Below are 16,374 nucleotides of genomic sequence, written 5' to 3'. Positions count from 1 at the left end.
AGGGGCCACTGGCCACACGTGTCACTGCATCAGAGACAGCCACAACCAGAGCAGGGGAAAAGAGCAAAGGAGGCGTCCAGGAAAGAAATCTCCAAGGCAGAAGGTGCCACGTGAAAAGGAGCACAGAGCACAGAACAATACAAGAGCCAGTGTGTGATGCTCCAAGGGAAGACTGACTCGTGACAAGGCAGATTTAAGGTAGTCATGTCCCACTCTGGCTTTACATTCTAAAAATCCTTGCTGAAAATGCCTAGGGACTCATTCCCATCCCCTCAGGACTCCTGTGCTAGTGGTAGTTTCCTTAAACACAGCCTCCCCACACCACCACCTCCTAATACCTGAAAATCACCACACTGCAAGAGAGGAGGCTTGATGCTTCATTATTCTGGAAAAGAGGTGCAGTTTTAAAGTGGAGATTGAAGGGTTGCTTGCTTCATCAGATATTCCATTTTCTTAGATCAAACAGATTTTGGTGTCCAAAAGCAGAATGAAAAATCTCCATGGGTATTCTTCTTTTCTCCCTGCCCCCCTCCTTTTTTTCAAAGGCTCCTGTTGAGCAATAGATTTCCTGTGATTAGCTCACTTAGTGCTGATTATAGCTCACTTCCTCCCAGGGATTAGCAGAGAGCAGCTTTCTGACAAGTTTTTATTCAGATGGTGCTACCTAGCCACAGCTTCCTGCCCCATCACTAACAGCCTCTTAGTTCAGCAGCTCAAAATTATTTCACTGCTGCAGAAAAATTCACAAAACCAGCACATCTCAGACTGCCTTCTCCATGAAAAACAAAATAAGTCTTTTGGGATGTCTAGCTTTCCAACTTGAAGCATTTGGATCCACGAGATTTATTTAATCAGCTCCAAAAAGGAGTTTTTTGGAACAGAACGAGACTACCTTCAGAGCCTGAAAATACTTATCTCATCATTTCAACTGAGAAAACCGTGCAAAAAAAAAACCCAGCAGAGGCAGACAAAGAATTGCTTTCTTGCAGACTTGGCAAACATAGTCCCAGATCTTCTGCCTGCCAAGAGAGGACTCGTGCAAAAGCACGGACAAGAGTAACTGTGAGAGTGGCCAGGAAGAGGCAGAGGGATCATCTGTTCCACCTACGGTTATTGGAAACAGCGCGGATGCTCAGAGCCAGCCCGGGAAAAGCAGGTACCCACTTCCAAGGGACGTGCTGGAACCTCTCCTTCCAGCTTTAGGGGGTCTCAGAAAAGAGGATTTGGTCAATGCCAAACCACACACCCGTGAAAACCAAGTTATTTTTATTTAGTTTTCTTTATAGGGAGCATAGAGGAACCTACGCTGACCTAAAATACTCCGACCAAGCTCAGATTTACAACCACAAAAAGGCAAGATACTCACCCTTACAAATGATGCAGCTAAGAAAACAGCTGAAAAAAAAAAAACCCCAGAAATAAAAAATATCTGAGCCAAACCAATCTGTCATTAAGATTTACAAAGGTGCAGAGTAACCAAACCAACTACCATGAAGTTTATAGATAGGTCAGGTCCCTCCTTGCCTCTTCCCTTTACTGCTACAGGTGGCAGAGAAAACACACAATATTCCCACTCCTAACAAGGGTGTAGGAGAAACTCAGCCTGACTTGGCAAAATCCAACTGGATGACACACAGAACATACCCAGCTAAATTCTTTCCAATTTGTCTTTTTCCAACCCATTAATTTCCTTAGGATTTTTGCTGAGTCACACAAACAGCAGGAAAACATAGCACAAACAACTGTTAATTGCCAAGTGATAAAGAGATTTAGGGGAAAAAAAAGATAAAAATCACAGTTGAGTGGAAGGAATAAAAAAAGCAGAGAGGAAATTATCTTTAGCACAGAACAAGGAATAGCCAAAGATGTAATAAATGTGCTTACCATGAACTGAGTTACACAAGACAGATGTGTATTGAGGGGTATTTGAAAGGGTTCCTAAGCTTTCCTAAAGGAAAATATTCTTCAAACCCACTGCCAAAGTTCATTACACCCTGAAGCAATTATTGACTCTGTAAGGTGCTGATCAGATGTGCAAAGTCTTGCACGAAAAATGAGTGACCAGACTGCAAAAATGTCATTTTTGAAATCAAAAAGGGATCTCAGTCTTTTGAGGAGGATCATGGCTGAAAAAAATAAACAGGGAAAATCTGAATTGGCCCAGATGCGCAAGAGTCCTGGTAAAAACCAGTAAGTTACTAGCTATTAGTAATAGCAAATTTAAGCAAATTAATGATATTTGGCTCACTGAATACTGGAGCCACCTGTAAGCAGTGATTCATCTTCACCTTGTCCCTTGAACCCTGCAGAGCACTCAGCGCCCACCCGAGTCATCACTTCTGCTTCATGAAACAAATGTGGCTCCGCTGAACTGTGGTGGCATTTCACCATCAACAAACCAGGAACCTCTTCTCTGCTTTATTGCCTCTGAAAGACCTCAAACACTACAGGTGACAGCACCAGATGGGCCTTAGAAGTGACTTCCTGACTGCCCCGATTTCCCATTTCCCCTAAATTTGGCAGGAAAGCTCACTTTGGAAGGCAGCTGATGAGAGCAGCACACAGAAACAAGGCAGAGGGATGTGCTGATGGACACAAACACCCATCCCCACCTTCCTCTGAGGCAGCCCTTGCAGGAATACAGAGCTCTGAGCAGTGTGGTGGAGGAGGAATGAAACCAGAGGGATCCAAGGGATCCATTCCCAGCCTGTGCCCCAGGGCTGGGGAGTTGCCGCCTACCCACCAAATTCAGGCCACGCTCTGTTTTTATCCAGCCCCGCAGCCAGAGTTTTCCCTTCAAGGAACCATTGTGCAAAGATGCATAATGATAACACGTGCTCCAAGGTGTTTGAACCAGCCTGTTCAGCAATGAACAAGGAAATTATCCTTCTTCTGCCTACTGAAAGTCCTGAGTCAACTAAAGGCAGACAAGGCAGCCGGCGGCGCATGCAAATCCGTGAGTCGAGTCGGGGTGTTTGTGCTTACTCATATTTCACCACCTAGCAGACACTTTTCAGTTTTTATTTTTATAGCTGAGGTTTTCTAAAGATCAAAGGAGAATAGGGAAAAGGGCAAGTATGGAAAGTTTACAAGAAAATGAAAAAAAAATAATAAAAGGTTTGCATCTCATTGTTGAGATTCTCTCTTAATTAAAGCTGACATTTACAGGCAGGGAGGGACCACACATTCCAGAGCAAAAGTTATTTGACTAAAGGCTGCCCTGCATGAGGCACCTGTACAGTTTGGTGCATTTCTGTGTTAATAAGAGCATTCCCAGCTCTTAAACCTGGAGATTCACCATGCAACAGAGCTCTAAAAACCTCAGGCTGCTGGCAAAGTGCAGAAGGGTCACCAGTAATGCCAACGCAGAATGAAAGTGCTTTTTAAGCTTTTTTTTTTAACCTCTAGAAATATTATTGGGCAATGGTAAGACAAGGCCATGGCTTCCCCATCCAGATTAGAGGTAAGTGGAAAAAGAAAAGGTAACATCAAGTGTTTATGAGGGTGGCAGAACCAGAAAGAATCCAAGGTTAAGGGATCTTGCACTCCCCCATCACACTGGAAGAGCTGTCAAATGTCAGCTAAGGGAAAAAGGAGTAACAAGGAAGAAGACAAAGGGGAAAGATGAAACACCTCCCTCCAGAAGAGCTGTCTTTTTCACAGGCATGCAGAATAGAGCTCTTTGTTTCTCTCTAGTGGCTGCCCAAGGCTGCTCCAACCACAGTAACCAGAGGATACTGGGAACTTCAGCTTGGCAGAGAAGTCCTGGGGCCAAACCTTGATTCTTCCAACAGGAGTGCCAACCTGCCACACAATGCCACAGGGGAAAATCCCAAGGGACATCAGTACAGCTGCTGACCAGGCAGTCACAGCCCCTGGGAAAGGTTCACCAGTTTGCTGAAACCCTTGCATGACACAAGTTCAAGGTGTTTCCTTTCTCATAGCCACACTGGACACAAATCTGGCAGAGAGAGAGAAAAGGCTTCAAGAAATCAAATGCAGGAGCTGAAAATACCAAAAGCACTTGAGCATGGCAAAAACAAATCCCTTCCAGAGATGGCTCTGGTGGACACAGCTCATTTCCAGTGTATTCAGCAGCACCACACAGAAACTAGAGACCATTTCTCCTGGGAGAGCTTTATTCCATTTGTGTCACAACAGACCACACTGGCTTCTTCACACATGGAAACTTCTACAGGACTTGGGTTCCCTGCAGCATCCCACTTCTGCACCAGGAATTTCACTGCTGATAGCTGGGAAAGCTGTTTGTGGAAGGGACCATAAAGCTCAGCTCATTCCATCCCCACCATGGGCAGGGACACCTCCCCCTATCCCAGGTTGCTCCAAGCCCTGTCCAGCCTGGCCTTGGACACTTCCAGGGATCCAGGGGCAGCCACAGCTGCTCTGGGCACCCTGAGGACAGGGAAGAACTTCTTCCCAACATCCCATCCAAATCTCTCCTCTTTTATTCTAAAACCATTCCTCACTGTACTGTGTAAAAAGCCTCTCCCTCCTTTTTGTAATCCCCCTTTAGACACTGGAAGGTCTTTCCTGGAGCCTTTTCTTCTCCAGGCTGGAGACCCCCAGCTCCCCCAGCCCAGAGCAGAGAAGCTCCAGCCCTTGGAGCATCTCCACAGTCTCCTGTGGACTTACTTGAACAGGTCCACATTTCTTGTGCTGAGGACTCTGGAGCTGGATGCAATATTCCCAGTGGGATCTTTTCATTAAATGAGATTGCAACACAGGAAGGATCATCCCAATATTTCCCTGCCAACAGCAGCTCAGGATGAAATCAGATCTTAGTAAAATACTCTCACAGAGCTGGGTGGTGAAACCTCACTCACATTTCTGCACAAGTGTTTCAGGACTGCCACATCTTCCTTACACTGCTGAGGTTTGAAGGTTTACAGATTTTATACAAGGACACAACCCCTCATTTTGTTTTTTCTTGGCATCTTTAGGTCTATCAGGAGAGGTGAAGTACCTAGATGAGGTATACAACCGATTCTGCAGCCTAGGCAACCCCTTCCCCATTATTTCAAGACAAAATAAACAGTACAAAAAGTACAAAGCACAGCTGCCACAAATTCAAATTATCCTGAATACTCAGATACAATTCTGAACATTAGACCTGGATTCCTCAACAGAAAAACTAAATACTGTAATCATGTTTTCCTTAAAAAAGGGGGGAAATGAGCAAGGCAGAGGTGATCTAGAAATCACACACTGCAGTTCACACCCAGTACTCCTGTTGTGACATTGCCAGAGTTTTCCTTGTGTGCTCTACAGATTTTCTACTTTAAAATTACTTGCACACATATAAGCAACATATTCACTTACAGCCTGATGCAGCAAATTCCCTGAAATTTGGGGTAATGTTCCTGTATGCTTTTCAGGGAGCCAGAACACTCATTTGGACACTGGAAATAACAATTTTCTCTTAAAATGCTGGCTGCCAGAATGAGTTTTTAAACTAACTTTCTGATTTTTCTTTTTTAAGTCATTCCTTGTAAAACTACCTCTCTCACTCTTCTTGCCCACAAACAGGTTTTATCTGAAGTGCCAAAGGAAACAAATCCAAACCAACTAGAACTGTACACAGGCTACACATCAATATATATTAAACAGTCAGGAAAAGCCTGAAACTATATCATCATTCAAAATATATAAATAATTCTTATGCTGATGTGGAAATTGATTTTTGCCAAGCCTACAGGACAAGTACAAGAAAAAATATGAAAAGACCCAACATTTGTGTTAAAATGACTACCCTCTACTTACAATCTGCAAATCAAATATATGATAAAAATGCCCTAAACATAGATTTTTAAATAAATGTACAATGCTTTAAACACCAATTGTGAGTGGTTAAACAAACTGAATTTTCAAAGTGATTTAATACATCCCACCAATATTAGTACACTTTGAGGGAGTTACTATCTATGGCTGTTTATATAGGATGCAGCAGCACCACAGCCACAAAAATTGATTTTACAGCTCAGGAATGAAATGCTTTTTAAAAAATAAAAAATACAAAATGAAGAACACAGTTACCAATTGAATAGACAGAAGGCCTGTGAATACTACAACCAGCACCCTGGGAATCTGAAGAGCTTCCAAAGGAAGCTGTCAAGTTAAAATAATATTGAAACAGTTGACAAAACATAATACTGCATTTAGAAAGCTGCAAAAGGCTTGGAAAGATCTACTGATATTGTTGCACAAATTCTGAGTTTAACACATAAGCATAGGTAACTGTGCCTGCTCATTAAACAATAAATGGCATTCCTATAGGCAGAATTAGAAGATTTCAGTGAAATATGACAGAGCAGGAGTAAAGCTCCATAAAATGCATTTTCATGAGGCTCAGGCATTTACACACCAGAAGAATGCAGCTCTCAGACCTTGCTCCACCTTATTCTCTCGCCCCAATAACAGCTGTGCAATTCTAAAGCAGATGAAAATATTTGTGAGAGACTGAATTAATGTCAAACAGACCTCCAAGACCAATGTCTGACAGCCACAAAACACAAACTCGGTGAGGTGACAACACTGAGGTGTCTGTCCATGATGTCCCCACACACAGACACCACCCCAATTCCAAATTAGAGCTGTTTATTTTAATAGAAATAAGAGAGACAGCACTTATCTGAGTGGTCTAATTCCACTGCAAGGGATGCATGATGATAATTATGGAAAAACATCAGACAGCACTGCCTTCACCTCCAGCCTCACTGAGCCCTCATCACAGGAGGGTGAGTGGAGGCAGCACTAATGATCCATTCCTTCAGCCAGAAGAACACAAACAACAGCCCAAGAAAATCCTGGGCCACATCCCAGCTCCAAAAACCAATCTAACAGAGTGCTCCCACTAAGCTGGTACCATCCCAATGACACTGCAGTCACCACATGGGGCAACTCACGTCACCCAGCACAACAATTTGATGCCTTCCAAATCTTCCTCTTTTTAATTCAAAATACCAGTAGCTGCTACCAGCAAGGGTGAACATAGAAACAAGGGCATAAAACATTTTTGCTGCAACAAATGAGCATGGAAGGCTTACACTTTCTGTGTTTATGAAAATTCAAATGTATATATTTTTTAATTTTAAAAAAATTATTCTCTTAATAAATTTTATTGTAACTAGGGAAGAAGGTCATACCTTTAGAAGTGGTCAGCTTTCCAAGAGTTTGTCATCTAAAGGAAAATTTTCTCAGGTCCTTTCAGTTGTTAAGAAAACAGGAAGCAAATTTCAGCAAGCCATTTCAATAGAGTAAAACAAGAGATAAAGATCTCTATTAAACTTGGCAGCAAAGATAGAAGCCACAGAGTATCAGTCTGAGCAACCCCTTGCCACCACCCTGTCCCACTCTGCTCACTAGGGAATGAACCATCATCCACTGCCAACCAGCTGTGGCTGCCCCATCCCTCTGGAAGTATCCCAGGCCAGGTTGGACAGGGCTGGGAGATGCATGGGATAGTGGGAAGTGTCCCTGCACCCAGCAGGGAGTGGGACTGAATGGCCTTTAAGGTCCCTTCCAACCCAAACCACCCTGGGATTCTACAACCAGGTATATGTGAGAGCAGAGGCAGTGAGTGAGAAACCAAAAGAAAGCACTGATGACATCCTCATCTCATTTATGAAATAAAAACATGGCTAAGAGAAAGGGAAATAAAGACCCCAAGTGCTGAGGATTATTGGCAAGTTATTTGACAAAACCCTTCAGGGTTGGGCAGCAAAAGCTGCTGCAGTAGTGCAGGACACATGGTCACCTGTGTGTGGAATGAAAGTCACAGCTACCTCAAATCTTGACCAAGATCCTGGAAACAAAGAATTCTCCAGTTCAGATGTGTTTGAAATTAGAAAGCTGCACCTCTCACTCTGGTCCATGGGCTTTGGAAGTGCTGAGGAAGTGAAGTGCATCCAGCATCAGTCTCTCAGCCAAGCACGAGCAGGCACAAAGGTGCTGCCAAAGACTTACGGCCAAAGATCTTCAATCCCAGAGCAAGAGAGATCTCCAAGGAGCCCTGCCCAAAGTGTTACAAGATAAAACCCAGTGCCAACCATTGTGTCTGACAAGTATCTCTTAGGAGCAAGGAGGGAATGAAAAAAAAAAAAGTCATTTAAATCCTGACGGTGTTCGTAAAAAATTTGTTTTGCAGGAGTAACAGTCATCACTACCATGAATTAAACCAAATTAAAAATAATTTCATCTCAGTATTTTCACTTATCTTTCATTCTTTCAGTTTATTCCCTAACCCTTCATTCCAATTCTTTTAAGACACTAAAATTTTATTATATGAGATGTTCCAAGTTGTAGTCAGATTGATGTGGATGTATAGGTTCACCAGAAGTCTTAACTTCTTCCACAGCAAAACTCCATCCAAGTTTACCAAGACTGAGTACATTTCCTTTTGCTGCAAAAAGACTTTCCAGCATGCACACAACAAGCCAAGGAGAATGAGAATTATGCCTCTCAGAAGTAAAATATTTTACAATGGAATAATTATTAATGAACAAGGAAATAAAAGACATCACAACTACACATTAAAACACAGAGCCCTGCTTGTGAAGAAACCACCCAAACCAGCTCTACTGAACTATCCTGAATTTTTATTTTTCACTTCCAGCAGCTACCTGGGAAAATAATCTACATCTAAAAATCTCAACAGCAATTCCCCCTAAAAATATATCTATAAAAATATAAAATCCCTGTAAATAGGCCCAAAAGGGCTGAAAAGAAAAAGCAATGAGTCCTCAGCCAACACATGCTTTGGTTACTGTAAAATAGCTTCATCCCAAAAATCAGGAGGAGGTACTTGCCTGAACTTCCTGGCTGCAGCAGTCAAGGCTCTCTTCACCACAAAGAATGAATTCCTAAGCTTGGGCACTGGTATCAAAGAGCCTTAGCACATTGGCATCAGATTAAAATTAACTGTTCTTGCTGCTGAAGAGCTTTGAAAATCCCCAACTTCACTCTCCTCTTTGCTTTTTCCACTGAAGGGGTAGAAGCAGAAAATATTTCACACTTGGTGATAATGCACCAGCTCTGACAAATCAAAGATTTCACATAATTTATTTTTATAGTAGTGACAGCTAGCACTTCACACATTGGAAATAAAAGGCTGTTGCAAAGCCAAAAATCATTTAACAACATTAGGGACCTATTTGCTAGGCCACAGAAAATGATGGTGGTATTTTGTGAGATCCTGCTCATTTTTATGTGTTTGATCTGAAGCAAAAGCTCAGCAAACACCTGAAAAAGGCAGGAAGAGCAGAAAACACACTCCCAGGTTGTTACAGAGAATTAGTGTCAGATCACTCAGCAACATTCCCAAGCCAAGTTTAACATCAGGGATTCCTTTTCCAGCAGCCAATTCCCTGATGTGGATCCCCACAAAGGGACTTTGGGATCACTGGAATAACTGGTTTGGGGCCAGGGGAGGGCAAAACCCAAACTGTGGCTGCTGCCACCTGCCCAGGTGGCCCCAAGTAACAAATTCATGGTCACATATTTTTGTCTCAATTAATGCCAGCAGGTGGATTTAATGTCCTGGTAAAATCTCAAGCATTCAGCTTATTTAACACAAGTAGAAAATACCAAGTTTACCTTTTAAGTAATGTTTTTGGATTTTAAAAGTTGCTCACTTTCAAACATTAAGATATTTTTATTTTATTATTTTGGTTATTTTATTTGGTTTTATTTTATTATTTTGGTTATTTTTCAGGGTAAAGCAGATAACTCACAAGCTGAAGCCCCTGCCAAAGAGCTATTTCCACAAAAACCTGCCCAGCCAGGTCCTGCCTGGAGCCCAAATCCCCAGATCCCTTTAAAGAGCCTTTTGCTGCAGACAGGCTTAGGGAAAAGATACTGTCATTCTTCCAGGTTCTCACTTTACTGGAGACCTTTTCAACAGGAAATGGGTTAAATATTCAAAGGTGACTTTAAAAAGCATCTTCCAGAAGCAGTTTTTTCTTGCTCTTGTGCAGGAGATACCTCTGCTAGCTAAAGCAGTTCTAAAATGACTGTAAATGAAAAACTAATGCAATGTAAAGTAGAAACCATCCCATTTCTAAAACCCCACACTATCAGATAACTCCAATTTTACTCATTAAAGAAGCTGTGGGAAAGCTGACAGTGGGTACACACTGAGTCAAACATCCAGCACCTAAAACAGGAAGCAGAAAACTTTAGGGGGAAAAAAAAAAGTTGAACTGGAAAAACTTTTCAGTGTATTTCCATTCCTTACTACACCTGCCAGCGGCCCTCTCTCTGATTCACATGATGTTAAATCCCTCTCTTAACACTGAGCACCACTGAAATCACACTCAGCACTGCCCCAGTATGCTGGCTCCTTCCCACAGCTGCTTCTGTGTTAAATCAAACTGCAGAATTAAAAATAATTCAACCTGTCTTATCAAAATCATTCCTTTCAAGATATAAACCAACTTTTGCTAATTAGCTGAGAGAACAGCCCCAACCTAATGTGCAAATATCACTCAGCTTTGGGTTACACCACCACCAGTGCTGGGCTCCGATCTTTTGGGGAACAGTGATCTATCAATTCTACAAAGCCCCCAGTACTTCCATGAGTATTAAAAATATTCTATTTCTCTAGTAAAATGTATTCATTCAAACAATTTTAAGCACCAATACATCATTAGAGGCTGAAGATTTTTAAAAGCATTTTCAAATTCAGAAATATAAACTAGATATATCCATCTGAGAACTTCAGAATCCACTTGTTTTGCCTGAAGGTAAAGAGCTGCCTCACCAATTTTTGGAGCATTTCAGTGTACTGTAACCTTTAGAGAGCACAAGGAATTCCTACTATGAATTCACAGTGTATCTAATCAAAATTTATCTCAACAGAAAAACTGAAACTCAGTTTTAAGTCATCTTCTTAACACTTACATCCCTCCCTGCCAGGTGAGACATTTTCAAAGCCTGGTTAATCCCCATTTCCAGCTGAGAAAACAGAAAAAAGCTGAGAAAACATTAAGAATGATCCACTTAAAAAGCCAGCAAGTCAGATAGAGAACTAGGACCAAAACCTGCATTTCCAGCTCTCAGTGACACTACATCAGTGAAAATACAAACACTGAAATGTGTATTTTCCCTTTAAAGGAAACAACTTTAACAGCTTTAGGTAAAATTATGCTCTGAGTTCTCACAAACCCTAAATAGTGAATTAAGGCTTGAACTAAGCTCCATTTGCACTTCATACCTAGTGGGTCACTAGGAGATTTCTTCTCACCTGCAAGCGTCTACTACCTCTTACCACCTGCATTTAAATGCAAATAAGAGCTTTCAAAAGTCTTATCAAGCTCAAGACACGGGAAAGCAGAGCATGATAAGAATCCTCCAGGAACACTGCAGATTTTCCTTGCTAAAATGAACCAGTGCCTTGCCCAAGGCCTTCTTGTCCTTTGCCCCCAGGTGAGTACTCTGGACTCTTCTCTTCCCCACCTCCTCCTGAGAGCTGGCAGGAGATTCTGCCTCCTCCAATGGTGCCTTCCTGGTCAAACTGCCCTTGCCAAGAGGCAGAACCAATCCAGCTCGGCATTAACTGGACTTTTATCTTTCCTTGGAGCCAGCCTGGCAGCTCAGCCTGGCACCCAGCTGCTTGGTTATCTCTGGGAGGGCAAGTGGCAACCGGGGGGCAAGGCACCTGCAGAGGTTCAGTCCCTGGCACTAAAACCTCTCTGAGAGGACACTGTGCCCTCCAAGCCCAGGGCCAGACACATTTTGCTCAGAGAAAAGGAGACTCAGAGGTGCCCTCATCACTCTCTACAGCTCCCTGAAAGTGACTGCAGTCAGGTGGGGCTGGGCTTTTTCTCCAGGCAGCACTGACACAACCAGAGCACACAGCCTCAAGCTGTGCCAAGGGAAATTCAGGTTGGATGTTAGGAAAGAGTTTTTTACAGAAAGGTGATAAAGTTCTGGAATGGCTGCCCAGGGAGGTGGTGGAGTCCCCATGCCTGGGTGTGTTTAACAAAGCCTGGATGCGGCACTGGGTGCCAGGGTTGAGTTGAGGTGCTGGGCCTGGGTTGGACTCCGTGGTCTTTAAGGTCTCTTCCAACCTGCTCATTCTGTGAATTCAGATTTAGGAGGGAGGTACCTGCATGGAAACTGAAAATGAAGCACTGCTGAATTAATCCCAGCCCCAAGGAGTGCCTTTGCTTTGATCATGCTTCCGGGGAAAGAAGGAGAAGAATAAAATCAAAAGATCCACCACCACCTTACTTCTGCCTCTTCCCAGCTGCCAGCAGTGGCCAGGATGAGTTTAACCCACAGGATGAGTTTAACCCATGAGTTTAACCCACAGCAGGTGCCTGGCTGCTCATGTCCCCTCCTTGCCCTGGCTCCCCCCAGCACCAGCCCTCTGCTCCATCTCCCCAGGGATTCCTGGAACACTCAGCTCCCTCCCAAAGCTGTGTCCCGGTGTGGGAGGCAGGACTGGGAGCTGTGCTGGTGCTGTCCCTGGGCTGGGCCATCCAGAGCAGCCTCTGTGACTGGGGCTTGTTTGCAGAACAAAGAGCTGCTTCACAGGCACGCAGGAACTGTGTGTGTTGTGAGCAACCAGAAAACACTGGCACAAACCTCAGAGCACAGAAACCTCCTCATGCACAAAACAGATAAAAGGAGGGAAAACCCAAACAAAACCAACCCAAGACAGATGTGAGGGCTCTGAAGCAGAAAATCTTACTAATAGCACACAGACCTACACTGGGCTCCTACAGCTTTTCTTGTCACAAGAACAAAACCAAACCTGCAGCATCAAGCAATACCCTGAATTATGAAGTTATTTTGAAATCAAAGGTGCTTGAATAATTTCCCTCTTTAAACACAACCAGAATTTTGACCAACAACAACCCAAGTTTTAAAACTTGGGATTTTAAGAGGGTATTAATTTAAAATGTGCCCAAGATTGGAGCTGCCTCACGTGGCTGAAGCATCCACCCACCTAGGCCAGCATCCAGCCCAGAGAGGCAGCACCAGCAGGTGCCTGCAGGAATCAACTCCCACTGTTGGTCAAAGGTCCAAGATGTATCCCAGCACAAACTTCATCCCAGTAAATCTGCCTCTGACAAGCAGCTGCCCAGCAGAGCACAAGCCTCAGATGCACTGAATAAGCTGTGTGGTGATAAAAAGTGCAAAATATGCAGACAGAGCCAATATTCCACAGTTAACAGCCTGGTATTTTTGTTTTAACAACCACTTCTGTACAAAGACCAGCCAAATTCTATATGCAATTTAGCACAGAAAATCCAAGTTACCCTCCCTCAAGCATTTCTGTTCTGCCCTCCAGAACTGCAATATCCGACCAATGAACTTTAGAGTGAGGTTTTTCCTGCCTCTGAAATACATTACCCAGAGCATTTTGTTTAAAATGCTTTTACTAGCTCAAAGATTCTACTCAAAAACTCGTAAAACAATGACTTTGCATTTTTGTATTTCAACTTTTCTTCTATTTTATTTCAGTCTGTAATGACCAACCAGATTCCTATGCTTTAACCTGCCTACATAATATCTCTGTAAGGTTAATTACTTCTGTCTCTAAAATGAACAAACCTAAGCACAAAGTAGCTAACCCCAGGGTTTTTTAAGGAGATACCACACCAGAACTCACATTATGAGAACACTCCAACTGCATAGCAAATCCAGACTCTTTAGAGCAGGCATTGCTTTAGGAAGTATAAAAAAAAAACACCAAAAAAAAAGGCAAAACCTGAAAAGACAGAAACAATAAAAACTTCACAATATACCACGTCTGAATTGCACCTTACATTGCTATTACTGCAGGACCTCCAGAGCAATGTTTATATTCCATATCCAGACATTGCTGGCCGTAGGGCAGCTGGTGAACTGGTTTATTTTGACTACAGCAAAGCACAGCCTTGCTCCTCGAAAGCAGCAGATGAACTCTCTGCTCCCAAATCAGCCTTTGGGCACCTGCCACATGGACCAGGCTACATCCAACTTTACTTTCCTGGCTCCCCACTGCCATTAACCTACTAAGAGTATATTTAAATCAGATATTAGCAAGAAATAGTTCTCTGTGAGGGTGCTGGCACAGTTATCCAGAGAAGCTGTGGCTGCCCCTGGATCCCTGGAAGGGTACAAGGCCAGGTTGGACGGGACTTGGAGCACCCTGGGATAGTGGAAGGTGTCCCTGCCCATGGCAGCGGTGGAAATGGATGAGCTTTAAGGTCCCTTCCAACACCAACCATGCTGCATTTCTGTGACTCGAACACACTCTGCTTGGCTTTCACGGGATAAACACAAAAAGCAACCACGGAAAGCAGGCAGAAGCACAGGGAGCACTAAAACGCGGTGGGTGCGGAGCCCAGGGAGCAGCAGCAGCTTTTCGCAGGGACAGACAGACGGACAGACGCGGGATCGCCAGCACCGGGGGCCGGCGGGCTCTGACAGCGCGGGGCCCGGAGCGCGGCTCTCCGCACTGACTCCCGGCGGGGCCCGGAGCGCGGCTCTCCGCTCTAACCCCGGCGGGGCCCGGAGCGCGGCTCTCCGCACTGACTCCCGGCGGGGCCCGGAGCGCGGCTCTCCGCACTGACTCCCGGCGGGGCCCGGAGCGCGGCTCGTCCGCTCTGACCCCCGGCGGGGCCCGGAGCGCGGCTCTCCGCTCTGACTCCCGGCGGGGCCCGGAGCGTGGCTCTCCGCTCTGACTCCCGGCGGGGCCCGGAGCGCGGCTCTCCGCTGTAACCCCGGCGGGGCCCGGAGCGCGGCTCTCCGCACTGACCCCCGGCGGGGCCCGGAGCGCGGCTCTCCGCTCTGACTCCCGGCGGGGCCCGGAGCGCGGCTCTCCGCTCTGACCCCCGGCGGGGCCCGGAGCGCGGCTCTCCGCTCTGACCCGCGGAGCGGCCCGGAGCCGCGCTGTCCCGCCGCTGCCGGGGCTCGCCCCGCTGCACGCAGCGCCCGGCGCGGCGCTCCCGGGGGCGGGGGCCGAGGCGGGGCCGGCGGGGCCCGCAGGAAGCGGGGCCGAGCGGCGGGGCCGCGGCCGGGGCGCGCGGGGCCAGCGGGGCCGAGCCGGAGGGAGCGGCGGGAGAGCGGGGGAAGGAGCGAGGGGCGATCCGCGGCCCGGGCGCGCCCGCCGCAGGCCCGGCCCGGCCGGGGCCGCACAAAGGGCGGGGGGCGCGGCCGGCAGGTGTTAGCGGACTCACCGGGTGGGGCGGCGCCGCCGCCTCGGCGGACGGACGGAAGGACGGACGGAAGGAACGGGGCTGAGCAGGGCGGCGGCAGCGGGACCGGGAGCCGGCGGGGCGGCGGCGGCGGCGGGGCCGGAGGGGAAGCGGAACCGCCGCGCGTGGCCACAGCCCGCGGGGGCGGGGGCGGGGCGGAGCATTGCCGCGGGGGCACCGCCCGCCGCGCGCCGGAAGCTGATTCACCGCGGGGCATGACGGGAGTTGTAGTCATCTCCAGACTGGTGGGGAGCGTCATTTATATCTATAAACTATATCTAATATTTATGGATCTTTATTTATAAATATATATTATATAAATATATATTATGAATATATATTTTAATATATAAAAATATATATAAATGTATATATATATATATTGGTTCTTTCTATATATATTTTATATATATAGAAAAAATGTTATATTTCTCTGGACCAGAGTCACAGAAAAAGAAAAGAGCCTGACAGCATTTAAAAATTAATTTTATATATATATATAGTATACATAAAAATATTTATATTACGTGCTTTATAATAAATGTTATATATATCATGTGTGGTATAGTAATTAGATTGTAACTATAAAATACATATATTTAATGTATATATGTTATTTAATTTACAATGCATATTTTTTATAATGAAGGTTATGCACAATATATGTATATTATATATTATATACATATATCCAAGAAATCCAGCAGGAACACACCATATATGTGCCCTCAAGGCTTCTCCCCCAAAATTCCCCTGGTCCATTTAATCTTCCATGATTTCTCCAAGCTTCCACCTGCCCTGGGGACTGGATCTCAGCTCCTCTATGCACCCAGGTTTGCAGCAACATCTGATTTTCCCTGTGGAAGGAGCAGGACAGCAGGAGTTTCCCTTCCCCAGCTCTCAGGGAAAGGATCCACAGACACCCCAATCCTCCCGCAGGTCCAGGCACATCCCAATTTCCAGCTTGTGGCTTCCAGCCAACACCTGTTGGCTGTCTGCTCCCTCACTCTGCAGAGCCACAGAACCCCTGTCCTGCAGATGTGCCCATTTTCTAGGAACATTCCCAAGTGACCCCCATCCAATCCCCTGCAGGCACAGCCATGCTTTCACTTCTCTTCCCACGTTTGCTTTTCCCTTTCTGACTCAGCCCAGCCACTGCTAATTCACC

General features: G+C 45.4%; 1 protein-coding gene across 1 annotated transcript in view; it reads right to left on the bottom strand.

Moving 5' to 3' along the window:
* The window catches only part of PAK2 (p21 (RAC1) activated kinase 2), a 43,050-nt gene extending 27,748 nt beyond the window's left edge, over positions 1-15,302 (bottom strand). Inside the window, exon 1 of the mRNA XM_066556455.1 lies at positions 15,189-15,302. The gene's annotated coding sequence lies outside the window, so the exon portion shown is untranslated. The remainder of the gene's footprint in view (positions 1-15,188) is intronic.
* Between the last annotated feature and the right edge of the window lie 1,072 nt (positions 15,303-16,374).

This window comes from Molothrus aeneus, chromosome 10 (assembly GCF_037042795.1).
Source record: "Molothrus aeneus isolate 106 chromosome 10, BPBGC_Maene_1.0, whole genome shotgun sequence".
Classification (NCBI taxonomy): Eukaryota; Metazoa; Chordata; class Aves; order Passeriformes; family Icteridae; genus Molothrus; species Molothrus aeneus.
The sequence above is the reverse complement of the archived record's forward strand: the minus strand, read 5'-3'. Positions and strand labels throughout refer to the sequence as shown.